Source organism: Coregonus lavaretus, assembly GCF_964263955.1.
Source record: "Coregonus lavaretus genome assembly, chromosome: 39".
Taxonomy (NCBI): domain Eukaryota; kingdom Metazoa; phylum Chordata; class Actinopteri; order Salmoniformes; family Salmonidae; genus Coregonus; species Coregonus lavaretus.
In genome coordinates, this window is record NC_140026.1 from 17,397,064 (window position 1) to 17,424,922 (window position 27,859).

Here is a 27,859-nt window from a genome sequence, read left to right on the forward strand (position 1 = left end):
GAAAAAGTACCCAATTGTCATACTTGAGTAAAAGTAAAGATACCTTAATAGAAAATGACTCAAGTAAAAGTTAACGTCACCCAGCAAAATACTACTTGACTAAAAGTCTAAAAGTATTTGGTTTTAAACATACTTAAGTATAAAAAGTAAAAGTAAATGTTAAAATAATTTCACATTCTTTATATTAAGCAAACCAGACAGCACCATTTTATTTTATTTTATTTATTTATATATTTACAGATAGCCAGGGGCACACTCCAACACTCAGACATCATTTACAGATAGCTAGGGGCACACTCCAGCACTCAGACATAATTTACAGATAGCCAGGGGCACACTCCAACACTCAGACATCATTTACAGATAGCCAGGGGCACACTCCATCACTCAGACATAATTTACAGATAGCCAGGGGCACACTCCAACACTCAGACATCATTTACAGATAGCCAGGGGCACACTCCAACACTCAGACATCATTTACAGATAGCCAGGGGCACACTCCAACACTCAGACATAATTTACAGATAGCCAGGGGCAAGCTCCAATAATCAGACATCATTTATAGATAGCCAGGGACACACTCCAACAATCAGACATCATTTACAGATAGCCAGGGGCACACTCCAACACTCAGACATCATTTACAGATAGCCAGGGGCAACCTCCAACACTCAGACATCATTTGCAGATAACCAAGGGCACACTCCAACACTCAGACATCATTTACAGATAGCCAGGGGCAACCTCCAACACTCAGACATCATTTACAGATAACCAAGGGCACACTCCAACACTCAGACATCATTTACAGATAGCCAGGGGCACACTCCAACACTCAGACATCATTTACAGATAGCCAGGGGCAACCTCCAACACTCAGACATCATTTACAGATAGCCAGGGGCACACTCCAACACTCAGACATCATTTACAGATAGCCAGGGGCAACCTCCAACACTCAGACATCATTTACAGATAACCAAGGGCACACTCCAACACTCAGACATCATTTACAGATAGCCAGGGGCACACTCCAACACTCAGACATCATTTACAGATAGCCAGGGGCAAGCTCCAACACTCATACATCATTTACATATAACCTGGGGAAAGCTCCAACACTCAGACATCATTTACAGATAGCCAGGGGCAAGCTCCAACACTCAGACATCATTTACAGATAGCCAGGGGCAACCTCCAACACTCAGACATCATTTACAGATAGCCAGGGGCAACCTCCAACACTCAGACATCATTTACAGATAGCCAGGGGCAACCTCCAACACTCAGACATCATTTACAGATAGCCAGGGGCAACTTCCAACACTCAGACATCATTTACAGATAGCCAGGGGCAACCTCCAACACTCAGACATCATTTACAAATTAAGCATTTTGTGTTTAGTGAGTCCGCCAGATCAGAGGCAGTAGGGATGACCAGGGATGCTCTCTTGAAATTTGTGTGAATTGTACCATTTTCCTGTCATACTAAACATTTGAAATGTAACAAGTACTTTTGGGTGTCAGGGAAAATGTATGGAGTAAAAAGTACATTATTTCCTTTAGGAATATAGTAAAGTAAAGTACAGATACCCCAAAAAAGTACTTAAGTAGTACTTTAAAGTATTTTTACTTAAGTACTTTACACCACTGGCTCTCGCCAACATAGTCAACACAACTGGGAAACAAATGTGAAGAAAAAGCAAGAAAGAGAGAAGGAATGGGCTGGTGATTTACTGTTCTCATTGCAAGATGGTACAGCAGGTGCTCTGACATGTTTTCAGAAAATACCCAGATTGTTTTGCATGAGCACTTTGGACGTCTGGCTAGAACTTTAGTCACGGATCTAGTGTACATTTAAATGGGTCTTCTGTGTGGCCAGAATTGCTGAGAGTTGGCCATGTTACCCATTATGTATTGTAGATGTTGACAAAATGAAATGCTTATGTACTGCTTATGAATGTGGAATGCATGGGTTATACATGGTTTATGAAGTCCTTATGTACCTTTAGTAACAGTTAAAGTGTTACCTTTTGGGGACACTGGGTAATCACAACACAATCTGGGTGATTACAACAAGTGGGGATGGGTCTAATCTATCAACAGTAGATGTGGTTCTATTCTAGACAAAATACTTCAAAACCATTAACTCCCCTAGCTCAATGGGATATGTCCCCAATGCCAGATCACACCGGGCAATTTAATCACTGGAGCTTGAATCCCCATCATGTTGATAGACCCAACCGTTCCTCCTTCAGTCTATGCAAAATAAGTGTTATCCCAGGTATGAAGCCGTGCCATCAAGCCAACTGGATCCGCTGTCTATATGATCCTATGTGGCTATCAACAAAACTGTTGCAAGACGTTATACCAGGGGGTGACAACATAATGGGCTAAAAGCATCTGCATATAGCAGGAGGTTGTGACAGGTCCAGGAACAGCAGCTGAAGACAGCTTGGCTCCTCTATCCAGTGCCAGTGTATGGACTGTAGAGCAATTCTGTAAACTGACAATCCATAATACTTAATGGATTCCATGGGGAGAAACATCCCTCTTAGTGCCAGTGTTTTGAGACCATGTACTATTACCATAATAATTCCATTAAGTCAGATATTTACAAAATGCTAAGGAGATCAACCTGTGTTTGAATCAGAGGGAAAATATAATAATAATGTTTGATCCTGTCATACCATGACACCTTTTATCACAACATGATGCAGCCTGACAAAGACATAATGTATAGTACAAGGTTAGAGATACTTTGAGACAACAGAGACTGGTATAGCTCCCAAAGACTAGCTCAGTCTGTGAAATCACATTACCCGGGAAATACTCCACTGACTTAACCTGTCAATGCACTCGAACCACCAAACACAATTCTAGACCAACTGTCACACCCTGACTCAGGGGACTCGTATTTGTTGAGTCAGGGTGTGTATTTTCTGTGTTGTGTTTGCTATGTTGATTTTCTATGTTTAGATCTAGAATGTGTAGATCTATGTTGGCCGTTGTGGTTCCCAATCAGAGGCAGCTGTAGCTCGTTGTCTCTGATTGGGGACAATACTTAGGCAGCCTATTGGCACTAGTGGGTTGTGGGATCTTGTTCCGTGTGAGGTATGTTGTTTGTCTACCTTGGACTTCACGTTTAGTTTCATTTGTTGTTTTGTCGTGGTGTTTATTCAATATAAATAAACATGAATGCATATCACGCTGCGCCTTGGTTCTTCTCGTTCGTCAACGATCGTGACACCAACGTAGCCACCAGAAATTCTCGAAAACACATTTCCACTTTTTAAAGTGCTACAATAGTAACCTCAGCACTGTTTTTACACACTCTATCCTGATTTGCCATTCAAGGCGGGCGAAAAATGGCCACAGACGTTTTATTATTTTGAAAACACTTCAACATGTGGATTGGACAGATGGTCCATCCTGAAAACAGCGCTGGTGGCCAGTTGTTTCATTTCATAATGTAGCAGATCTGGCAGGCATCAATCTGTTTTGTTGCCTTCAATAAGGGACACTGGGGAAAATACCAGTTGGAGAGATATCTCATTCGCCCCGGATATTTTCGACAAAGACATATGGAGCGGCAAACTGCACAGCAGCAGGCAGCCCAACCTGGATCCTGAGCTGTTTTGCTGTGACATTTGTAGACACATACACCCTCTCTCAAACACATGCATCTCATTTTCTCTGACACACTAAAATGTTTTTTCTCTCTCTCTCTCTCTCTCTCTCTCTCTCTCTCTCTCTCTCTCTCTCTCTCTCTCTCTCTCTCTTTTGCTCTTGCTCTTGCTCTCATTCTCTCGCTCACTCTCTCACCCTTTATCTCTCTCTCATTCTATCTCTCTCTCACTCTATCTATCTCACTCTTTCTCTCTCACACACTCTCGTTCACTCTTTCTCTCTTTCATTCTCTCTCTCTCTCTCTCTCTCTCTCTCTCTCTCTCTCTCTCTCTCTCTCTCTCTCTCTCTCTCTCTCTCTCTCTCTCTCTCTCTCTCTCTCTCTCTCTCTCTCTCTCTCTCTCTCTCTCTCGTTCTATCACACACTAACACTGGCAGAGCAGGCCAAATCAGCATGAGGCAAATGACAAATCCCAGAAAAGGAAATGAACAAGATACATGTATCTTTGGTTGGAGTGCACTGAAAGGGCAGGAGGCATTTCCCTTGTTTTGAAAGCATTTGCAAAGGATTACATCAGTTGCAAATATACATGTACCTGTATCCATTTCATCATTCATTTTGTCTTCACTCCTGGCATGAGCTGATTTTATCCTCTCTCAAATACACTTTTCTCAGTTGCTTGGATGCTACATGAAAAGGTTGTCATTGAAAAACAGACAAATAAACCACATTAATTAAGGATTAATAAGGCTTAAACATTCATAGTATCACCATACTGTAAATCTGAAAGCACAACATTTGAGCAAATGTCATGTATCACTATTTACAAAATATATATATTTTTTCTATTTGAGTTAGAAAAATCTATATTTTCCGTCTTTGACTGAGTCTGCTTGGGGGAAAATAGTTGTTCACCTTCAGTCCATTTGAAACAGGAGGGAAACCAACTTGTCTTTCAAAGTTTTCTTGGCTTGAGCAGACTCCCTGTCTGGCTATCCGGCAGCTGGAATGATAGCCAGCCCTGTGGAATGGCAGCTGTTGAAGGTTTTTTAAATTGCACCCGGGTTGATGGGTGATTGTCGGGAGGGCACGGCTGGAGGAGTTTGAGAGAGAGAGAGAGAGAGAGAGAGAGAGAGAGAGAGAGAGAGAGAGAGAGAGAGAGAGAGAGAGAGAGAGAGAGAGAGAGAGAGAGAGAGAGAGAGAGAGAGAGAGAGAGAGAGAGAGAGAGAGAGAGAGAGAGAGAGAGAGAGAGAGAGAGAGAGAGAGAGAGAGAGAGAGAGAGAGAGAGAGAGAGAGAGAGAGAGAGAGAGAGAGAGAGAGAGAGAGAGGAGGCGAGGGATAGAGGGGAAGGAAAGAGGAGGTGGAAGGATGGTATGATCTCCCACCGAAGGAGACTGACACTGAACCCAAGGTCTGTGGTTTTACAGAGTCTCTAAATCGGGAATTATCGGGAAGGGAGAAAAACTCAGAAGCCATTGAGAAATCGAAAGAGTTAGTTGGGTGTGGTGGGGGAGGAGTTGACTTTAATGTGTGGAATAAATAAAGAAAAAATAACCACAGAGTTATTTGGGCAGTCAGGTCATCATCATCGCTGTTCAGCGGTTTCATGATTTCATATTTCCTGAGTATGTTTACATACAGTTAATAATATCATTCTCTGCACGCTGAGCAGCTGTCAGAAATACAAATGGTAGTGTCAGACTTGTGGACCGTTCTCCTCCTTCTACCAGCAGTCTTTGTGTCATTCTTATTAATTACAATAGCTGATAAGCGCTGCTCAGAGTCATCAAATAAACGTTATTGAAACCGTCCCACGCAGACGATGATCGTTCGAACTGAGTTACATGTTGAGACATTTACACAGCTTATTTGCCTATTCTTGAGGAAACAAAGAGTACTACTGTCTTAGTTTAGGCTTCACCGGTTTCAATATCTCTCTCTCTCTCTCTCTCTCTCTCTCTCTCTCTCTCTCTCTCTCTCTCTCTCTCTCTCTCTCTCTCTCTCTCTCTCTCCTCTCTCCCTCCCTCTCTTTCTCTCTCTCTCTCTCTCTCTCTCTCCCTCCCTCCCTCTCTCTCTCTCTCTCTCTCTCTCTCTCTCTCTCTCTCCCTCCCTCTCTTTCTCTCTCTCTCTCGTTCTGCCTTTGGTGGTGCTGCTGTGCAACAGATGGGATTTTTAAGGTCATCAAGTGTGTATTTCCCTGGTCGATACATGTGCTATTTTCATTATATGTAGATATTAAAGACAAACTAGGATCTGCGGGGTGCCGTCAAGCCACAGTTGGATGGGTATTGTGTTTATTTAAGACATTAGGCCGACCTGGTGTTGTGATTCTGTTTAACGTGTTGCTTCCAATGTGACCTTCTATATCCGGTTTTGTTCTTTTTACAGTTGTACACAGTGTGTTAGTTCTATAGATCAGGGCTGCTAGTGGGTTTTAGGTGGTGAGGTGTTTATACATAATCTGTCTATTAGGCTACTCAGATGAATATATCCCTTTTCGTTTTTTACTGTTAAGCATAGCACCATGCATCCCACTGCTGGCTTGCCACTGAAGCAAAGCAGGGTCGGTCCTGGTCGGACCTAGTCGGTCCCTGGATAGGAGACCAGCTGCTGCTGGAAGTGGTGTTGGAGGGCCAGTAGGAGGCTCTCTTTCCTCTGGTCTAACATTTAAAAAATCCCAATGCCGCAGGGCAGTGATTGGGGACATTGCCCTGTGTAGGGTGCCATCTTTCAGATGGGACGTTCAACGGGTGTCCTGACTCTCACTAAAAAATCCCATGGAACTTATTGTAAGAGTAGGGGTGTTAACCCCGGTGTCCTGGCTAAATTCCCAATATGGCCCTCATACATGAAAACCATTCTGTTGCAGAAAGGAAACATTTTGCGACAGTGGATGAGAGTCATGTCAGACTGGCACGTGCAACCTCAGATTTCTCTGTAATACTACTAGCCATCTAGCAAAGCTGTCATCAAGGCAAAGGGTGGCTACTTTGAAGAATCTCAAATATAAAATATGTTTTGATTTATTTAACACTTTTTGGGTTACTACATGATTCCATATGTGTTATTTCATAGTTTTGATGTCTTCACTAATTTTCTACATTGTAGAAAATAGTAAAAATTAAGAAAAACCCTGGAATGAGCAGGTGTGTCCAAACTTTTGACTGGTACTGGATTTTCTGGATTTTTTTAATACATATTTTCCAGACGTTGAAAATACGTATTTTCCGGACGTTGAACTATGTCTTTTCCAGACGTTGAACTCAGGTTCATTTTTGGTTCTGAATGAATGTTGAAATTATGTACTGTACTGTACTGTGCTGTGCTGCTGTGCTCTACTTGGGGACCTTCAGACATTTCACAATTTTGCTGTGAACTAGTGATGGGAAAAAACATTGATACAGTTACATATCGGGATATTATGTTTGATGATATATCGTATCATATTGTTTTGACAATATCGCAATATTATTTTTGTGCTAGATTGCTGTACCTGCACTAAAGCTCCATTATTTTCCCTTCATAGCTTGTTCTCCATCTTCTTTTTAAATAGGGAGCCAATTCGTTTTCAGCACTTTTATTTCCGTGACTGATCAAAACTCATTTTCTCATGGCTCTCTCTTGTCCCTCTGCAGCAGACATATGGTGAACATAGAATCATAATAAAATCACAGTATCAAATTGCTATACATATAGAATTGTGAGAATTGCAATACATATCGTATCAGCACCTAAGTATCGTGACATTCTTATCGTGAGGTCCCTGGCAATTTCCAGCCCTACTCTGAACTAGCTATTCATTTTTTAAATTTTTTAATGTTTGTGATTTAGCAGACACTCTTATCCAGAGCGGATTACAGTTAGTATATTCATCTTAAGATAGCTACATTGAGAGAAAAAAGTATTTGATTCCCTGCTGATTTTGTACGTTTGCCCACTGAGAAAGAAATGATCAGTCTATAATTTTAATGGTAGGTTTATTTGAACCGTGTGAGACCGAATAACAACAAAAAAATCCAGAAAAATGCATGTCAAAAATTTTATAAATTGATTTGCATTTTAATGAAGGAAATAAGTATTTGACCCCTCCGCAAAACATGACTTAGTACTTGGTGGCAAAACCCTTGTTGGCAATCACAGAGGTCAGACGTTTCGTGTAGTTGGCCAGCAGGTTTGCACACATCTCAGGAGGGATTTTGTCTCACTTCTCTTTGCAGATCTTCTCCAAGTCATTAAGATTTTGAGGCTGACGTTTGGCAACTCGAACCTTCAGCTCCCTCCACAGATTTTCTATGGGATTAAGGTCTGGAGACTGGCTAGGCCACTCCAGGACCTTAATGTGCTTCTTCTTGAGCTACTCCTTTGTTGCCTTGGCCGTACATTTTGGGTCATTGTCATGCTGGAATACCCATCCACGACCCATTTCCAATGCCCTGGCTGAGGGAAGGAGGTTCTCACCTAAGATTTGACGGTACAAGGCCCCGTCCATCGTCCCTTTGATGCGGTGAAGTTGTCCTGTCCCCTTGGCAGAAAAAAACCCCCAAAGCATAATGTTTCCACCTCCATGTTTGACGGTGGGGATGGTGTTCTTTGGGTCATAGGCAGCATTCCTCCTCCTCCAAACACGGCGAGTTGAGTTGATGCCAAAGAGCTCGATTTTGGTCTCATCTGACCACAACACTTTCACCCAGTTCTCCTCTGAATCATTCATATGTTCATTGGCAAACCTCAGACGGGCCTGTATATGTGTTTTCTTGAGCAGGGGAACCTTGCGGGCGCTGCAGGATTTCAGTCCTTCACGGCGTAGTGTGTTACCAATTGTTTTCTTGGTGACTATGGTCCCAGCTGCCTTGAGATCATTGACAAGATCCTCCCGTGTAGTTCTGGGCTGATTCCTCACTGTTCTCATGATCATTGCAACTCCACAAGGTGAGATCTTGCATGGAGCCCCAGGCCGAGGGAGATTGACAGTTCTTTTGTGTTTCTTCCATTTGCGAATAATCACACCAACTGTTGTCACCTTCTCACCAAGCTGATTGGCGATGGTCTTGTAGCCCATTCCAGCCTTGTGTAGGTCTACAATCTTGTCCCTGACATCCTTGGAGAGCTCTTTGGTCTTGGCCATGGTGGAGAGTTTGGAATCTGATTGATTGATTGCTTCTGTGGACAGGTGTCTTTTATACAGGTAACAAACTGAGATTAGGAGCACTCCCTTTAAGAGTGTGCTCCTAATCTCAGCTCGTTACCTGTATAAAAGACACCTGGGAGCCAGAAATCTTTCTGAATGAGAGGGGTTCAAATACTTATTTCCCTCATTAAAATGCAAATCAATTTATAACATTTTTGACATGCGTTTTTCTGGATTTTGTTGTTGTTATTCTGTCTCTCACTGTTCAAATAAACCTACCATTAAAATTATAGACTGATCATTTCTTTGTCAGTGGGCAAACGTACAAAATCAGCAGGGGATCAAATACTTTTTTCCCTCACTGTAGGTGAGATTCAAGAGCTTGAGAATGAGTTGACAATTTGACTCAGGTGTGCTAGCTCTGGAATAGATCAATTATATGGAACGGGGACCAGACCAAATCTAAACCAAACATGGACGTCTATGAATGGTTCAGATTTGGTTCGAAGCGGACCAAAAATGAACATTCGTGTACGCCATTCCCTGAAAAAACGGCACTTCGATACAGCTATGACTTTTCCGTAGCAGGTTATGAGAATTAATGTATCATGTTAGGATAATTAGGTTAAGGTTAGGAAAAGGGTTAGGGATAGCGAAAATGTTCTCCTAACCTGCTACGAGAAGTCACTTGTATCAAAGTGGCGTGTTTTTAGGGAGTCCCGTACGTGGACGTTGAAATCAAGGCTGGCACCAAAAAAAAAACGTCCAAAAGATGTCGGCGTAGGTACCCTTAGTGGGAAGTGGCCATCAACAAGATAAAAACTGGAGGGGGTCTGGGGGAACTTCCACTGATTTTTGGAGGGGATTTCTTTCCAAATGCTCACTCTGCCAACTTATTCAGTACTTTAAGAGTCACTTACAGGAACTGACATGTGCTCAATGTATAGCAGCTCTTTCACCCCCCTCCCCTCTTTAAAGGGAGAATCCATATGTTTCACATAAATGCAAATAGCCATGTCTATGATGTAATAGCCAGGGCCCGATTTCTCGATAGCGGTGAAACTTAAGTTTACGAGTGTATAAACGATGCATCATTTCTATAACGGCTGAAGAACGCACATGCATTTCCCAAAACATCACGTAAGGAGAATGTTCAATAAGTGCGTTGTTAGAACATGTGTCAATACTAATAGGATCGAAAGAAAGGCAGTGCTGCTCTCGGATCAGCATTATCAATTCAAATATTACCTTAAGATTAGATACTGATGACAGATCAGCTCCTAGAGAGAAATGATCACAAATGGGTACAAATATTGAGGTGGCTTATTCTAATGCTTAGGCTATGCACTAAATATATGATTTGGCACATCATTGTACACATGTTGTTCGGCCTACACATCATGAAAGTGAGGCAAAATTTACAGAATGTAGCCTACTATTAGCAAAATAGAACTCAATTGATTGAACATTACATTTATTTAAATAAGATTGAAATACTGTATATAGGTCTATGTAGCCTAATGTATTTATATTTTAATGTAATCATGCCTGTTTTAATTTGAAGCATATTTTTACCCGTTGCTTGTTTATAACAATTGGAAAGACATTGACTGTGTAATGTAGTCAACTTAGTTCTGAAGTTATCAGCGGTCACAGAGAGACAGAAAAACATCTTGATTCTATGTTTAGCGGAGATCTTCTGTTAGCTGTTCTACGAGGGGTCTGAGGCAGTCGATAAATAACAAGTGTTTTTAAGTGCAACTTTAGAAACAATGGTTTTGGGATACAGCTCAGAGATTTAACAATGTGCATGTAAAGGTTCAACGATGAACTTAGCCTTAAGATGCTTTTGGGAAACCGGGCCATGGACAATGAATTATGTGAGGCAAAACACATCAATTTTTTTAACACCATTTGAAGAGCAAATTATATTTTCCAAAGACACCTTTTGCATGTGGAAATTTTGTAAAATGTTGTATAATCACCTTTACGGTGTAAAAAACATGGAAATGTAAAACTAAAAACTATGTTTTAAGTGAGAAGTAGGGATTTGTCTGAATCCAATAAAAAAAAAGGAAATTCACATGAGCACCACGATACCTACTCCACCCATGCTCTACCAAGGTTTTCCAGCACACAGCTTTTACCTACTACAGTCTATTGTACTTCAAACAATGTGTATGCAGGTTGTTTAGGATTAAATCCTTCTCAAACAGCCTAATTCATACTCTTCAGAGAAATAATGGACTTTAAAGTGTCCTGCTATTAAAATAATGTATGTGTATGTATATACAGTACCAGTCAAAAGTTTGGACACACCTACTCATTCAAGGGTTTTTCTTTATTTTTACTATTTTCTACATTGTAGAATAATAGTGAGGACATCAAAACTATGAAATAACACATATGGAATCATGTAGTAACCAAAAAAGTGTTAAACAAATCAAAATATATTTTATACTTGAGATTCTTCAAATAGCCACCCTTTGCCTTGATGACAGCTTTGCACACTCTTGGCATTCTCTCAATATGCTTCACCTGGAATGCTTTTCCAACAGTATTGAAGGAGTTCCCACATATGCTAAGCACTTGTTGGCTGTTTTTCCTTCACTCTGCGGTCCAACTCATCCCAAACATTTCAATTGGGTTGCAAAGAAAAAGCCATATCTCAGACTGCCCATCTTAATCTTTAATTTGTATTTGCAACTCTGCCTAGAAGGTCAGCATCCCGGAATCACCTCTTCACTGTTGACATTGAGACTTGTGTTTTGTGGGTACTATTTAATGAAGTTGCCAGTTGAGGACCTATGAGGCATCTTGCTCAGTTGTTGTCCGGGGCCTCCCACTCCTCTTTCTATTCTGGTTAGAGCCAGTTTGTGCTGTTCTGTGAAGGGAGTAGTACAGAGCGTTGTACGAGATCTTCAGTTTTTTGGCAATTTCTCGCATGGAATAGCCTTCATTTCTCAGAACAAGAGTAGACTGACGAGTTTCAGAAGAAAGTTATTTGTTTCTGGCCATTTTGAGCCTGTAATCGAACCCACAATTACTGATGCTCCAGATACTCAACTAGTCTCAAGAAGGCCAGTTTTATTGTTTCTTTAATCAGCACAACAGTTTTCAGCTGTGCTAACATAATTGCAAAAGTGTTTTCTAATGATCAATTAGCCTTTTAAAATGATAAACTTGGATTAGCAAACACAACGTGGCATTGGAACACAGGACTGATGGTTGCTGATAATGGGCCTCTGTACACCTATGTAGATATTCCATAAAAAATCAGCCGTTTCCAGCTACAATAGCCATTTACAACATTAACAATGTCTACACTGTATTTCTAACTTTAAGCTACATATTCATTTGACAGAGGTAATGAACTGCCCATTGATCAGCACAGCAGTTGGTAAAACAGGACCAAGTTTGCAAAACAAGTGTTTCTGAGTTTGTGTCAATATTACACAGGTAAGCTAACGGTTACAGCAATCAGGAATACAGACAGGCTTTACAGTTGAAGTCGTAAGTTTACATACACTTAGGTTGGAGTCATTAAAACTCGTTTTTCAACCACTCCACACATTTCTTGTTAACAAACTATAGTTTTGGCGAGTCAGTTAGCACATCTACTTTGTGCATGACACAAGTAATTTTTCCAACAATTGTTTACAGACATATTATTTCACTTATAATTCCCTTTATCACAATTCCAGTGGGTCAGAAGTTTACATACACTAAGTGTACTGTGCCTTTAAACAGCTTGGAAAATTCCAGAAAATGATGTCATGGCTTTAGAAGCTTCTGATAGGCTAATTGACATAATTTCAGTCAATTGGAGGTGTACCTTTGGATGTATTTTAAGTCCTACCTTCAAACTCAGTGCCTCTTTGCTTGACATCATGGGAAAATCAAAAGAAATCTGCCAAGACCTCAGAAAAAAATCCTATTGTTCATCCTTGGGAACAATTTCCAAACGCCTGAAGGTATCACGTTCATCTGTACAAACAATAGTACGCAAGTATAAACACCATGGGACCACTCAGCTGTCATACCGCTCAGGAAGGAGACGCATTCTGTCTCTTAGAGATTAACGTACTTTGGTGCGAAAAGTGCAAATCAATCCCAGATCAACAGCAAAGGACCTTGTGAAGATGCTGGAGGAAACAGGTACAAAAGTATCTATATCCACAGTAAAACAAGTCCTATATCGACATAACCTGAAAGGCTGCTCAGCAAGGAAGAAGCCACCGCTCCAAAACTGCCATAAAAAAGCCAGACTACGGTTTGCAACTGCACATGGGGACAAAGATCGTACTTTTTGGAGAAATGTCCTCTGGTCTGATGAAACAAAAATAGAACTGTTTGGCCATAATGACCATTGGTATGTTTGGAGGAAAAGGGGGGGACTTGCAAGCCGAATAACACCATCCCAACTGTGAAGCACGGGGGTGGCAGCATCATGCTGTGGGGTTGCTTTACTGCAGGAAGGACTGGTGCACTTCACAAAATAGATGGAATCATGTGGAAGGAAAATTATGTGGATATATTGAAGCAACATCTCAAGACATTAGTCAGGAAGTTAAAGCTTGGTCGCAAATGGGTCTTCCAAATGGACAAAGACCCCAAGCATACTTCCAAAGTTTTGGCAAAATGGCTTAAGGACAACAAAGTCAAGATATTGGAGTGGCCATCACAAAGCCCTGACCTCAATCCTAAAGAACATTTGTCGGCAGAACTGAAAAAGAGTGTGCGAGCAAGGCCTACAGACCTGACTCAGTTACACCAGCTCTGTCAGGAGGAATGGGCCAAAATTCACCCAACTTATTGTGGGAAGCTTGTGGAAGGCTACCCGAAACGTTTGACCCAAGTTAAACAATTTAAAGGCAATGCTACCAAATACTAATTGAGTGTATGTAAACTTCTGACCCACTGGGAATGTGATGAAAGAATTTAAATCTGAAATAAATAATTCTCTCTACTATTATTCTGACATTTCACATACTTAAAATAAAGTGGTGATCCTAACTGACCTAAGACAGGGAATCTTTACTAGGACTAAGTGTCAGGAAATGTGAAAGACTGAGTTGAAATGTATTTGGCTAAGGTGTATGTAAACTTCTGACTTCAACTGTATATACTTCTATATATGAGTGTCTGTGTCCAACACACCACCACGTTGTTATGTTGGGCACCTACCCTCCAACCATCCTCACGTACTGTGTGCCCCCTCAGATCATTTGGGGTGCATGACGCCCCTGCTGGCACAGGTCTATTTGAAGGGAATATACCTCTCTCACAGCTGCCAGACTCCATTTGTGGGGCTCGTGAAATTGAAGATGGATTTTTGCTGTGTCTCCGCCGCTGCTGTGCACGCCCTCGTAGCATATCAGCACACGGGAAACAGATTGATTTCAACCCTATTTGTGTCTCAAAGCAGGCACCCTGCGGGGTCCTGATAGTGCCTCGGAGGCCCCATTCATGCCCAATTATTGGTTATAAATCATAGAGGGAGTCAGGACCCGATGGTTGGCCCTCTCACTGCCTGCTGATCACAGGGGTGCTACAATTAATCTTGTGCGACATTCCTTGTTGTCATGGCGCCACCAGTCCCAGAGATAGGATCTGTTTTTGAGGAATTGATCAAATCTGTTGATTCAGTCTATCCTTTTCCTCCAAACCCTCCCCTATCCCATCCCCTCCCTGTTTCTGCAATCCAACTAGGGCCACTGTATGTACAGTGCCTCCACTGGCGAATGCTTACTGACCTTTCGCAGATGGCAGCTATTCAGCAGTCAAATTATAGAGCATCTAATATCAACAGTAGGGGAGAGCAGACGGTTGGGTTGTTTCAAAATGCGCCTTTCAAGCATTTTCAAACAAAAAGTAAAAACTGATTTCCAAGAAGCAATTTGTGTGAATGTATTAATAAATATTTATAAATAATTAAGTGTTTTTCAATCATTCACTGAAACATTGAATATAGGTATGGTTTGTAGTACATAACTAATTCCTTTGAGGATGTGATGGGGTGTTTGTCCTGGTATTTGTTGGGACATCTTTGACTGATTAGGATAACTATTGGGTGTAGCCGTTGCAAAAATAAGGTGTATTGCATTGAAATGTTCTCACAGCAGAGGCAATTCCATTGCCTCATTTGTAAAAGTGATACCCCAATTGTTGGCTGACAAAATGTGACAACTGATATAAAATAATAATAATAATTAAAACGAAGCCCCAATTCCTTCAAGCATTTCCCCAGTGCAGCGGATGTGTATATGGCAGTATTGTTACATATCAAATTACCATTTCTCCTCAACGACTGTGATATACAGCTTGCATATAAACAGCACATCAATTCAAACCCTTGCCACTTCGACAGTAGCCATTCACATACAGTACTTTTAGCCTCCATATACTCTGCAATCATATGCTCCAAACAAAATCTATTGCGTTGGCATCTGCGCCTACTATCGACTGAAAAGAAAGGGGGAACGCATCATACAGATATCCTGTTTATCAGAAGTAGAACTCATTTTGTTTCTTTGACTGCAAGTGAACCGCGGATTAGTCTAGGAGACCTTGAGTACCAGTATATGCACACAATCAGTGGCAATGCTCCCGAGCCACAATCTCTGACCTTTTGATTTGAATTAAGTTCAAAAAACTGTTTTGCCCAGTGAAATAGATGGGAGATAAACTACATCGGTGCAGTGATTGAATATCGCCGTGTGAAGTTTTAACAATGGCGGAATTAGGAGGCGTAAGTGCAGACACATATGCCTGCCAAATGTAATCTGCTCATAATAAATGATTTGCCCTTTACACTGTACAAAGCAATGAACACAAATGTTTGATTTAGTTGGAACTCAATTCTCACTGCTGAGGTACTATGTTAGTACGACTCACAATGTGTTTTGTTGATTATGATTGAGACGTCGTATAAGTGTTCATGGATACATTGAGTCTTGAGACAACATTTAATTCTGCCTAACCAAGTTTCATTTTCCCATTTGAACAATAGAGGTTGATTGATTTGTAATCTAATGTGTCTTGTCTTTTGTCTTGCAGCTCTTGAATCATTGGGACAGTTGCTTGGGTGCTGAAAGGTAGGTTAGTGTGTTTTGTCATGTTTGTGTGGAAGTGATAGTGATCTCATATGCTATTTGTGGATACATATCATGATGGTCCATAGGTTACACTGATTTTGTCAGAAACATCGACCTTTGGTTGACACTAAGTTCATTAGAATAACTCATAGAGACTGACAAAAGGGTGTGAGTGAGTGTGTGAGTGAGTGAGGGTGTGTGTGGCGGGGGGCTGTATATGTGTGTGTGTGTGTGTGCGTGTGTGTGTGTGTGTGTGTGTGTGTGTGTGTGTGTGTGTGTGCTCCAGTGAAGGTCCCATTGTACCATGTTGGTTGGACCAGTGTTACATCAAATCATTCTGATGGTGTGGCGCAATAATACTTATTTGAGTAATAACACATTTTCAACCGCCATCATATCCCAGCAGTTATGTTTTTTTTCATATTTTGCCATTTTACAGTAGCTGCCTTTATTTCTTCACTTGAATTGTCTGTGGACTGCATGTGTGCTGGCACAGGCAGAATGGAAATCTTAGAGGGTAGAGAGAGAGAAAGAAACAGAAAAATAGAGAGAGAAAGCCCGTTGCTCTTTTCTCAATTCTGTTTAATTATCATTGTGCAAGAGATCAGCATGCTGCTTTAGCAGTCGCTGAGTCCTGCCCAGCCAATAAGAACTTGCGCTCAGCCGCGTCTGACAGTGATAAATGGTCACCCTCACCCATCGTCCCAGTTAGCAGCTGAGCGATGCATTGTGGGAACGCGCAGAGACTGGCACGGCTGCGGAATGGGCCTTCGGGCCTTTCATTAATAACATGGATGCACATGATGACACGTGTGTGAGGGTGCTTTCATTTTTGTACATGTGTGTGTGTGTGTGTGTGTGTGTGTGTGTGTGTGTGTGTGTGTGTGTGTGTGTGTGTGTATTAACTTCAAACAAATTGAGGGAACCTGTGGCCACAAGTATTGGGCCTTTGAATGTGTGCCAGTTCATGTTTGACTACACTGCAATATTGTTTGGTTTGGTTTAATATGGTGAATTTGATGGTTTTTTATTCAAAACCTCTTTAAATATGACAATCGATGTATTATTGGTTTCCTGCTGATGGTGAACGGAAGTCGAACACCTTACTGTGGTGCTTTAGTGAAAATTAAAGTTATTAGCTGCTATTGCTATTTTACTGACCATAGCCTTGTTTTTATTGATCTTATGGAATTATCTCTTAAGAATTATATCCAAATATCTTATTTCAGGATATTAAGACAATTCAGCTAGATGGATAAGGTACCTTTATTTAACCAGGTAAGCCAGTTGAGAACAAGTTCTCATTTACAACGGCGACCTGGCCAAGATAAAGCAAAGCAGTGTGATAAAAACAACAACAACACAGAGTTACATTTTTGTCATTTAGCAGACGCTCTTATCCAGAGCGACTTACAGTTAGTGAGTGCATACATTTTCATACTGGCCCCCTGTGGGAAATGAACCCACAACCCTGGTGTTGCAAGACTTATGGAATAACCAAAAATGTACAGTCAATAACACAATAGAAAATAGAAAATCTATATACAGTGTGTGCAAATGTAGTAAGTTATGGAGGTAAGGCAATAAATAGGCCATAGTGCAAAGTAATTACAATTTAGTATTAACACTGGAGTTTAACACCCCATATCCCTGGCATTGCAATTGCCATGCTCTACCAACTGAACCACACATAACCTAAAGGGTTTATAAGCAAAATGTTCCATTGTGACATTTTACTGAAATGGAACATATATCTCAGGAGACTGTATAGGCAAAGGAACATATTGAACTCCCTTAACCTATATACAGTTTAAGTCGGAAGTTTACATACACGTTTTTCAACCACTCCACAAATTTCTTGTTAACAAACTATAGTTTTGGCAAGTCGGTTAGGACATCTACTTTGTGAACACAAGTCATTTTTCCAACAATTGTTTACAGACAGATTATTTCACTTATAATTCACTGTATCACAATTCCAGTGGCTCAGAGGTTTACATACACTAAGTTGATTGTGCCTAAAACAGCTTGGAAAATTCCAGAAAATGATGTAATGGCTTTAGAAGCTTTTGATAGGCTAATTGACAGCATTTGAGTCAATTGGAGGTGTACCTGTGGATGTATTTCAAGGCCTACCTTCAAACTCAGTGCCTCTTTGCTTTACATCATGGGAAAATCTAAAGAAAAAAATGGTAGACCTCCACAAGTCTGGTTCATCCTTGGGAGCAATTTCCAAACGCCTGAAGGTACCACGTTCATCTGTACAAACAATAGTACGCAAGTATAAACACCATGGAACCACGCAGCCGTCATACCGCTCAGGAAGGAGACGCGTTCTGTCTCCTAGAGATGAACGTACTTTGGTGCGAAAAGTGCAAATCAATCCCAGAACAACAGCAAAGTCCTATATCGACATAACCTGAAAGGCCGCTCAGCAAGGAAGAAGCCACCGCTCCAAAACCGCCATAAAAAAGCCAGACTACGGTTTGCAACTGCACATGGGGACAAAGATCATACTTTTTGGAGAAATGTCCTCTGGTCTGATGAAACAAAAATAGAACTGTTTGGTCGTAATGACCATCATTATGTTTGGAGGAAAAAGGGGTTAGCTTGCAAGCCAAAGAACACCATCCCAACCGTGAAGCACGGTGGTGGCAGCATCATGCTGTGGGGGTGCTTTGCTGCAGGAGGGACTGGTGCACTTCACAACATAGATGGCATCATGAGGAAGGAAAATTATGTGGATATATTGAAGCAACATCTCAAGACATCAGTCAGGAAGTTAAAGCTTGGTCGCAGATGTGTCTTCCAAATGGACAATGACCCCAAGCATACTTCCAAAGTTGTGGCAAAATGGCTTAAGGACAACAAAGTCAAGGTATTGGAGTGGCTATCACAAAGCCCTGACCTCAATCCTATAGAACATTTGTGGGCAGAACTGAAAAAGAGTGTGTGAGCAAGGAGGCCTACAAACCTGACTCAGTTACACCAGCTCTGTCAGGAGGAATGGGCCAATATTCACCCAACTTATTGTGGGAAGCTTGTTGAAGGCTACCCAAAATGTTTGACCGAAGTTAAACCATTTAAAGGCAATGCTACCAAATACTAATTGAGTGTATGTTAACTTCTGACCCACTGCGAATGTGATGAAATAAATAAAAGCTGAAATAAATAATTATCTCTACTATTATTCTGACATTTCACATTCTTAAAAAAAAATGGTGATCCTAACTGACCTAAGACAGGGAATTCTTACTCTGATTAAATGTCAGGAATTGTGAAAAACTGTGTTTAAATGTATTTGGCTAAGGTGTATGTAAACTTCCGACTTCAACTGTATGCTTCCTCTGTGTGGTCCTATCTTACTGTAGTGAGAAGTTGTTGAAACAGGCTGAGGTAGTCGAGGCATAATTAAAAATCTGCTGTGGACACGTCAGCTCCTGTTAGTGCTTCTCTTTTAATTTCTTTTGTCTGTTCTCCGCCGCTAGCCTTTCCCCGTGTTTCGTACTGCCCTGTGTGTGTGTGTGTGTGTGTGTGTGTGGGTGTGTGTGTATTTGAGTGAGGTTCCTCTATGCACCTGTTTACCATTCCCTTTTCTGCTTTGGCCTCCTGCTTTTTGTCCTTCCTCTAATGTTGAATCAGGTTGGAGATCCATTCATCGCAGTAATATATGGACCAGACGCCGGGCTAGTCAGGCGAAATGTGTGTGTGAGAGAGTTTTTGTAACTGTGTCAGTCTGTATAGTGAATAGAAGACTCTGTATACATACTGTATGTGCCTGTTTGTGTGATATAAAAATGTGTGTTTGGAAGTGTGTGTATCATGTGTGTCATCCAATGGTGTGTCCATATGTGTGCGTGAATGTGTGTATGTGTATGCAAATAATGTGTGTGTGTGTGTGTGAGTGAGTACACATGTGTGTGTTGTGTGTGTGTGTGTGTGTGTTGTGTGTATGTGTGTGTTGTGTGTGTGTGTAGATGTGCGTCTCAGGCAGGGGCGATGTGATATGAAGGCACTTTGAGGGAAACCCATAACACTCCCTCTCTTCCCCACCTCGCTCTCTCTCTATCTCTCTCTCTCTTTGTCCATCCTCTCCCCGTCCACAACTTTATATCTCTCTCTCTCTCTCTCTCTCTCTCTCTCTCTCTCTCTCTCTCTCTCTCTCTCTCTCTCTCTCTCTCTCTGTATCTAGCTCATTCTCTATTTCCCTCCTTCTCTCTCTCTCTCTCTCTCTCTCTCTCTCTCTCTCTCTCTCTCTCTCTCTATCTAGCTCATTCTCTATTTCCCTCCTTCTTTCTCTCTCTCTCTCTCTCTCTCTCTCTCTCTCTCTCTCTCTCTCTCTCTCTCTCTCTCTCTCTCTCTCTCTCTCTCTCTCTCTCTCTCTCTCTCACTCCCCCTCTCTCTCTCTCTGTCTGTCTCTCTCTCTCGCTCTTTCTCCCTATTTCTCTGTCTTCCTCCATGGCTCACCTCAGTGCCAGTGTTGGCTGAACTCTCACTTTCTCCAGATGTGGGGTTGGCAGGGCTGTACTGAAGGATGACACATCGGGCATGTGAATTAGTCTGGAAGAGGGAGGGGAGACATCCCTGGAAATCAGGGAATGCTCTGCCCATGGATTAAAGGCTACATTAGGTACATGTGACACATCAGTCAGTGGATACTGCAATATTGCACACCATATGGGTTATTATTGAGTTATTACATGCTTATCCATGTGTTATTAGATGCTTATTTATGTGTAATAACATATGCATAAACACTTGATGTGTTATTAGCTCAGGTATGTCTTTAGAGACTCGTATTTATAGTATTATGTGCCTGAGATGATTGAATGGCAATATAACTTGCAAAGTTTAACAGTTTTGTAACCCATTAGTTTTAATTTGTTTTTGTTTCTGTATTTATTTCATCTTTATCAATCTAGTGAAGCCTCTTCGTGATCAAATCAACGGTAACAGCCTTTGTAAAGGGTACCTAATTGTAAAGTGTTACCAAATCCACCTTGGCAAGAACTACCATTGTATATAACATCCCTTTTCTGTTGATTCTCTTCTATCACACTCTACTCTAAGATGGAGGCACAACTTAGTCCAACTGAGCAGTGGGGTTCAGGTGTGACTTGCAGTGTGGGTTGCTGCCAGCGGCCATTTTAGATAAAACTATCTCAGCTGTAACACATGGCTGACGGATGATAGCTGTTGTTCCCTTTTCGGTTTGTCACGCTATGTCGGCCCGATAGAGGAGAGACACAGGGCTATGGGCACATATGGCACTGTGTATGGTGTCGCTGTGTTGTAATGTTGTATTTCAATGCACTTCTGCACAAATGTAATGTGGACATTGTTATAGTATAGGCTTATGCCAATGCTGCTGCACTGACAACGGTTGTGTAACAGCATTGAGAGAAGCATGCTTGTGAAATTACATAACTACATTTTTGGATTAGAGTTTCTATGTATTAGTAGTTGTGGGCCCATTCCAATCCTCGACAACAGACACAACAATGTCCTCATCTCCCATTGGGCAGGTATGTTAGGTCACTTCCTTATGCTATTGAGCCCCTATCATTGCTGTTCACTCACACTCATAGATACACAGAGAGAAACAGAAAGAGAGAAAGAGAGAGACAAACAGACAGATGGATGGATAGACAGATATATTGTTTGTGTAAATATAACTTTAACAACGTGTGTTCTCAGTAGAAATGCCAGTGTTTTAGATTAACTATCATTTGGGTCATGATCATTAACAAACTAACTTGAAACACAAAACAGTTTGTTCATTTTTATTCGAATATTGTCTCCATTCCAACATTGACTCTTACTCGTAATTTCATAGACTACTTCTCTCAATGGACCCAACGCTATTTAACCAAATCAATGAAGCGTTCATTAATTCACCGTTTTAAATAGAATTCTCACATATTGAACATTGAACTCTTCCTCCATGTTGGACACTGTGTCTTCATCCCAAATGGCACCCTTTTTCCTATAGTGCACTTCTTTTGACCAGTCAAAAGTAGGGCACTATGTAGGAAATAAGGTGTCGTTTAGGACACAGCCTGCATCTCTCAATTGTGCCCGACTCCCTCAAACCAGAGCAGAATTGGCTGATTGTAATTCACAGGCCATTGTTTGGAGAGTTTGTGTGGCTTGTTTGTTATTGATTTTATTTATAGACTCCTATACTTTACTGTGCACAAATCAGAGCAATTGTTTCGAGGTATGCAGGGAAATCAATACCCCTAGCTGAGGGCTGGTCTTTACTGCATACCTTTCAATGGCTCCAATTTATGTTTTAATTATGATGAGCTACTCAGAAGTTCGAAGCTCGGCATCAGTTCTCCGAGTGCACCTCGCAATTAGCCTTAACATGGCTGGGTGTTACGTGTTGTATTTCATGTTATCGAACTGCATGTGGAATCGTTTGACTTAACGGCACTAATCACACCTCTGTAAGTCTCAAGAGTAGCGTCTTGTTTATTGGATGGTTTATGATTGGAGAGGATGTATACTAGACTGTTAATTTCTAATGAAATACAGTTGGGATCAGTGAAGTATCATTCTTGGAAGAGGGTCTGGGCCCATATTCATACTTTGAAACCCTTTCTGAATATGGGCCCTGATTGTGGGTTGGACAACAGTGGAAGCAAGAGTTTGACTGTCAGTGCTTAACAAGTAAGAGATAGGGGATTTATACAGCAATGGGATGACGTCATTCAACATCCAACACTGTTCACTTGGACGACTCTTTATGGTCCACCTATCATTCATTGAAGGAGCATATCAACGTAGTAGGAAAACAACAACCATATAATTGTGATCTCCATCTTGATCTCATTGGACAACGTGGCTCCTAGACAGAATTTATGCCCCATCTATCTTTAGTCGCGATAACTCATGCCATTAGGAGTGATTGCCCAACTCAATACTCTGCCGTAGAAATGGCTGCTGATGGTTGAGCTGAAAGCAGTAAATTCTATTGAGTCGTATAATTAAGATCGATCAATAAAACTGCAGTAACTCTTACTCCTGCTTCTCGGGTGGTGGTGGGGGGGGTCCAGCAAAAATTAAGGCAGCAATATACATTATAATAAAAATAGTAAACATTATAACAGATTTCACAATACATTAAGTGTATGTCCTCCGACCACTACTCTACTTCAAGACACAATCCAGGTGTATGTGTGTGTATAGTGTGTATGTTATGTGTTTTTGTACCTGTGTGTGTGACTCTTCACAGTCCTCGCCCTTCCATAAGGTGTATTTCTATCTGTTTTTTGAATCAGATTTTACTGCTTGAGTGAGTTACTTGATGTGGAATAGAGTTCCATGTAGCCATGGCTCTATGTAGTACTGTGCACCTCCCATTGTCTGTTCTGGACCTCTGGTGGTATGTCTTGTGGGGTATGCATGGGTGTCCGAGCTGCGTGCTAGTAGTTTAAACAGACAGATTGGTGCATTCAACATGTCAATGCCTCTCACAAATACAAGTAGTGATGAAGTCAATCTCCCCTCTACATTGAGCCATGAGATATTGACATGCATACTATTAATGTTAGCTATATGTGTACATTTAAGCGTCAGCCGTGCTGCCCTGCTCTGGACCAGTTGTAATTTTGCCAAGCCCCTCTTTGTGGCACCTGACCACTGGGCAGTAGTCTAGGTGCGACAAAACTAGGGCCTGTAGGACCTGCCTTGTTGATATTGTTGTAAGGAAGGCAGAGCAACACTTTATTATGGACAGACCTCTCCCCATCTTAGCTACTGTTGCATCAATATGTTTTGACCATAACAGTTTACAATCCAGGGTTACTCCAAGCAGTTTAGTCTCCTCAACTTGCTCAATTTCCACATTATTCATTACAATATTTAGTTCAGGTTTAGTGTTTAGTGAATGATTTGTCCCAAATACAATTATTTTAGTTTTTCAAATATATCTTGCCACCCATTCTGAAACTGACTGCAGCTCTTTGTTAAGTGTTGCAGTCATTTCACTCACTATAGTAGCTGATGTGTGTAGTGTTGAGTCATCTGCATACATAGACACACAGGCTTTACTCAGAGCCAGTGGCAGGTCATTAGTAAAGATTGAAACAGCCTCGAGTCTTCTTGGGTATGACGCTACAAGCTTGGCACACCTGTATTTGGGGAGTGTATCCCATTCGCCCTAGTCTGAGGTCCTGAGCGCTCTGGAGCAGGTTTTCATCAAGAATCTCTCTGTACTTTGCTCCGTTCATCTTTCCCTCGATCCTGACTAGTCTCCCAGTCCCTGCTGCTGAAAAACATCCCCACAGCATGATGCTGTGGCCCCCCGTGTAGCTCAGTTGGTAGAGCATGGCGCTTGCAACACCAGGGTTGTGGGTTCGATTCCCACGGGGGGCCAGTATGAAAATGTATGCACTCACTAACTGTAAGTTGCTCTGGATAAGAGCATCTGCTAAATGACTAAAATGTTAAAAAATGTAATGCTGCCACCACCATGATTCACCGTAGGGATGGTGCCAGGTTTCCTTCAGATGTGACGCTTGGCATTCAGGCCAAAGAGTTCAATCTTGGTTTTCATCAGACCAGAAAATCTTGTTTCTCATAGTCTGAGAGTCTTTAGGTGCCTTTTGGCTAACTCCAAGTGGGCTGTCATGTGCCTTTTACTGAGGAGTGGCTTCTGTCTGGCCACTCTACCATAAAGGCCTGATTGGTGGAGTGGTTATTTACATAAGTATTCAGACCCTTTGCTAAGTTGACAGTGCATGTCAGAGCAAAAACCAAGCCATGAGGTTGAAGGATTTGTCCGTAGAGCTCCGAGACAGGATTGTGTCAAGGCACAGATCTGGGGAAGGGTACCAAAAAATGTCTGCAGCATTGAATGTCAAAGTTATGCCAACAGAGCTACAGTAATCTTTTAGCCAGATGAAATGCCAGTAGCCTGCTGAATCTCTCACAGCCGCGACCCAAAGATGGTACCGGGCCTGAAATAATTGGCCACTTTTTGGGAACGTTCAGAGCTAGAATCAGTTCTTTAAAATCAATTGTTAGCAGTTCCGAGCTAGCCCTTCTAATGTCATTTGATCCCACATGGACTATGACAGTGTCAGCCCCCAGCATCTGTCATAGAAGGATAGGAAGCAGCCTTGCAATGTCCTGTACTCGTGCTCCAGGATAGCACAGGGTTTTTGCCCCGGGAACCGAGAGGTCTCTCGTTCAGTTTGTGTGTGTGTGTGTGTGTGTGTGTGTGTGTGTGTGTGTGTGTGTGTGTGTGTGTGTGTGTGTGTGTGTGTGTGTGTGTGTGTGTGTGTGAGTGTGTGTGTGTGCATGTGTGTGTCAGAGTAAACGTGAACCCCTCACACAAAGTATACACCTCACACTCAGCATGTGAAGTTACTACAGAGTCTTAGCGCGGTCGGGTTAATGGGCCTGTTGTGAAATCTGCAATGTTCCATTAATAACAATGTTATATTAATTTGTCATTGGTGAGAATGTAGTTTGTGATTTTTACGGAGTGGTGTGGCTATAAAGTAACGTTAATCAATGCCTTATACAGTATACAGAGTAAATGAGTGGTGTAGTTATAGATAATAACATAAGGTCATACAATTCGCTATATTACGTTCTAATTGATCAAAAGTGATATATGACAAAGTCATCTTCACACATTGCAGTAAAGCATTTCAGAACTTTCCCAGAACTATCCCAAGTGATTATGTTTTACCCCAGGTACCTTCAAATACCAGCTTGGATATTACAGAGCCCCATCGTGAGCTGCTTGTCCAGCTGCTAAAACTTCCCAGTTGTATCTTTGTACAGTGCAGGAAGAATCCTACATTATCTGTCAAACAACAGCTGGCACAGGCAACGTGGTTCGGAGGCTACGAACGAGTGAATCATCTAAATCAAGACATTGACAGCACTTTAGCAAGCTGTGTTCATAAGAGTCTCTTGTCTTTACTATGGAGAAATGAATGAAGGATCGCATTCTATATCTCCCATTTGGATGGTAGAGGTGTCCTCCCTGTGGTGGCAAACACATTGGGAAGTTTGAAGGATGGTTTAATGGAAAAAGGCAAACTGTTGGAATAGATGTATTCTTATCCAAAACAGTTAAAGTGCAGTTATCATAGATTTTTAAAGAATGAATGGTGACAGCTACCAAGGAAATGCAATGCATGTAATGCATTCAGGATACAAGCTTTCAAAGACCATATGAGTAGTTGCACTATTATACCACCACTGTTTCGTATTGTATCATGAATACATGTACAGCCATAATGTATTATAAAGGACGCTTGACGTGTCATAAAGGCTTATAAGTCTTTCTAGGATCCACTATGCATTTTTTTACACACAGGCAGCTCAAAGAATCAATCAACAAGTCTGGCAATCTACATTATCAATCAATCACTCTAGCCAGCCCGGTTCAATTCCAACCGAACACACCCCTCCTTTTTTCTGTCTCCCTTATCCCCTTTGAAAAGCCTAACCAGAGTGATTAACTTCTTCCCTTCCTTCCTGCTTCGGACCTTCTCATATCCTAAAGCCCAGCACTGGGGGCGGAGCTTATCAGCTACAGGGGATCAGGCAATCTCTTCCACTTCAAACCGGGAGTCCATTGTGTCCGACTGCTGTCTGGATAATCTGTGTGGCTAGCCGACAGATCTGCCGTGGACACGCACACACTTGCACACACACACCCTCACACACACACACCCTCGCACACACAGACACAAGTACACACACACATACAGGCTCGCACGCACGCACACACATACACACTCACACACACACACACACACAGATCTGATGGGGTCAAGCACAATAACGGGATCACAGGGAGAGATGGAGGTCTTGGTCTGGGGCTTGTTGAAGAAAAGGAGAGAGGGGATGGAGAGGATAGAAGCAGAGGGGATGAAAGAGAGAAGGGACAGGTATTAGGTGTGATTGAGCGCTTGTCGGGGGGTTTTGGCAAAACAGAGCTGAGCCAGCGATTAAGATGAGGGAGGAGATTGTGTGTCGGTACACACACACACACACACACACACACACACACACACACACACACACACACACAGACACGAACACACACAAACATACACACACACCAGTGGTGGTCTGTGCCATTTAAATGTTATGAGCATGGCCTTATTTCTATTACAGCATATTGGATGACTGTCTTTCATATTCCATTCACCCAGCTCAATGTAACATCGATAGGTTTAAGCTACTACATGATACTCCAATTTTCCCTATACAGATCATGAGGTTTCTACAACCTAGCCTACGAATTAAAGTTTACAACATAGGTGCACAGGGTCTAAATACATTTTTTGTAAGCAAAGTGACAAACAGTGACACATTCAATACCTCCTTGCACACTCTTGCCTGCATCTAGCTGATCTAGGGTGTAATATTTAGTCCAACAGTGTGATGAGTGTGATGGAAAGGAGTCAGGCGCAGGAGGGTAATCACCGAATACAGAGTTTATTCCTTCGTAGACACACAAATGCGCTTAAATAGCGATCAACGAAACCGGCACAGGGGAAACTATCATCCCTGGCAAATACACTGTAACAGATATCCAACAATACATAGACACAGGGGAAAATCTACCCTGGCAACAATATGTTACGAGAAGCTCCACCGAGCTACACTACTCTCACAAATAACAATCACCCACAAGGACAAGGGGCAGAGGGAGCACTTATACACAGACTAATTAGGGGATAGGAACCAGGTGTGTGTGATTGACAAAACAAGACAATTGTGATGATGATTGGAGCAGCAATGGTTAGTAAGCCGGTGATGACGAATGCCGAAGCCTGCCCGAACAAGGAGGGGAGGCAGCCTCGGCCGAAGTCGTGACAGTACCCCCCCTTGACGCGCAGCTCCAGCAGCGCGCCGATCCCGGCCTCGGGGACGGCCAGGAGGATGCGGAGGGGCAGATTCCGGGTCGAGAGCCAGACCCAATCTCCCAGTACGAAGACCGGGGCCTCACTGCGGTGACGGTCAGCG

At 41.9% G+C, this 27,859-nt stretch overlaps 1 protein-coding gene across 1 annotated transcript in view; it reads left to right on the plus strand.

Annotated features, from left to right (window-relative positions):
* The window catches only part of LOC311113246 (receptor-type tyrosine-protein phosphatase delta-like), a 609,241-nt gene that overhangs the window by 348,552 nt on the left and 232,830 nt on the right, over window positions 1–27,859 (plus strand). The window contains exon 10 of the mRNA XM_084156451.1: window positions 15,819–15,856. The gene's annotated coding sequence lies outside the window, so the exon portion shown is untranslated. The remainder of the gene's footprint in view (window positions 1–15,818; window positions 15,857–27,859) is intronic.